At 31.4% G+C, this 1,955-nt stretch overlaps 1 non-coding gene across 1 annotated transcript; it reads left to right on the top strand.

Moving 5' to 3' along the window:
* The first annotated feature begins 1,192 nt into the window (after window positions 1-1,192).
* Window positions 1,193-1,295, top strand: LOC114903328. Its single transcript, XR_003795713.1, has one exon. It is a non-coding gene; the product is annotated as a U6 spliceosomal RNA (small nuclear RNA).
* The last annotated feature ends 660 nt before the right edge of the window (window positions 1,296-1,955 follow it).

Here is a 1,955-nt window from a genome sequence, read left to right as displayed (position 1 = left end):
AATAAAGAATGTGAAGAGAAAGGGAATGGAATACATTGTTAGAAAAAATATTTAAAACACATTTTAATTTCACTAATCAACTTTTAATTTGTGACTACTAAAATTATTATAATAATTCTATTTTTTAAATTATTTTTCAGATTTATTATTGATTTCTAGTTCTTTCTCTTACGACAATACTTGGTTTTGACCTTGATTTCAGCCAAGTATTGACATTAACTTCTGGTCCTCTAGCATTTGGAAAAAGTATCCATCAGTGCATATCCACCCTGTACAATTTATGGTCTGGATGGCAGAAAGAGAACATGGATTCTCAGTGGGCTGCTTCCTCCCAAAAGGAGAATGAGAGGAAGGAGTTGGGCTATGCACCCTCAACATCTTTTTCTAGATTCTTCAATCAGATTAAGGATTTATCAATTATCTATAATAAAAACCACTTGAAAACTCTAATTTGAAAAGATACATGCACTCCAATATTCATAGCAGCACTATTTACAATAGCCAAGACATAGAAACAACCCAAGTGCCCAACGACAGACATGTTTAAGAAGAAGGGGTGTGTGTGTGTGTGTGTGTGTGTGTGTGTATGTGTGTGTGTGTATATATAATTATATACATAATATTCCATTATATATAATATATATTATATTATATATAATGGAATATTATATATATATATAAATGGAATATTACTCAGCCACAAAAACGTTTGAAATATTGCCATCTGCAGCAACCTAGAGAATATCACACTAAGTGAAGCAAGTCAGACAGAGAAAAACAAATATTATGTAATATCACTTATATGTGGAATCTAAAAAATAACACAGATGAATCTATATACAAAACAGAAACAGACTCACAGACATAGGAAATAAACTATGTTACCAAAAGGAGAAGGGAGCAGGGGGAGGGATGAATTAGGAGTGTGTAATTATCTGTTAACTCCTGTACATAAAATGGATAAGCAACAAGCATTTACTATATAACACAGGGAACTATATTCAATATCTTATAATAATCTATAATGGAAAATAATATGAAATATATATATATAACTGAATCACTTTGCTGTACAACTGAAACTAACACAATATTGTAAATCAGCTACACTTCAACTTAAAGAAATAAATTAAAAAAAACCCTTAGTAACTTAAAACAACAACAATTTTAAATGTTCATAATACCATGAGTTGTTGTTGCTTCAGCATCACATATACTAAAATTTAAACAATACAGAGGTTAGCATGGCCCTGAGCAAAGATGACATGCAAATTCACAAAGTATTTCATATTTTTAAGGGGTCAATTTTTCAAGAAGATATAATAATTGTAAATACATATACACTCAACATAGAGCACCTAAATATATTCAGCAAATAGTAATAGATCTGGAAAGAGAAATAGACAGCAATACAATAACAGTAGGGGACTTGAATACCCCACTTTCAGCAATGGATAGATCATCCAGACAGAAAATCAACAAGGAAATATTGGATTTGAACCCTACATTAAATGGATCTAACAGACATTTATAGAGCATTCCATGCATCAGCGGCAGAACACTCATTCTTCTCAAGTGCACACAGAATATTCTCCAGGATAGACCATATGATAGGCCACAAAGCAAATCTTAGTAAATTTTAAAAGACTGAAATAATACCAAGTATATTTTCCAACCACAATGGTATAACTTGAAATCAACAATAAGAGGAAAGTTGGAAAATTTACAAGCATGTGGAAACTAAACAACATACTCCTGAACAATGAGTGGGTCGAAGAACAAACATAAAAGGGAAACCAAAAAATATCTCAAAACAAATGAAAATGGAAACATAGCACACCAAAACATTTGGGATGCTGCAAAAGCAGCTCTGAAAGGCAAGTTTACAGCAATAAATGCATATATTAAGAAAATAGAAAAATCTCAAATAAGCAACCTGACTTTACACCTCAAAG

The sequence above is a fragment of the Monodon monoceros genome, unplaced genomic scaffold, assembly GCF_005190385.1.
Source record: "Monodon monoceros isolate NGI ecotype Baffin Bay Population unplaced genomic scaffold, NGI_Narwhal_1 Super_Scaffold_20, whole genome shotgun sequence".
Classification (NCBI taxonomy): domain Eukaryota; kingdom Metazoa; phylum Chordata; class Mammalia; order Artiodactyla; family Monodontidae; genus Monodon; species Monodon monoceros.
Note: the sequence above shows the minus strand (reverse complement) of the source record. Positions and strands in the feature narration are given on the sequence as shown.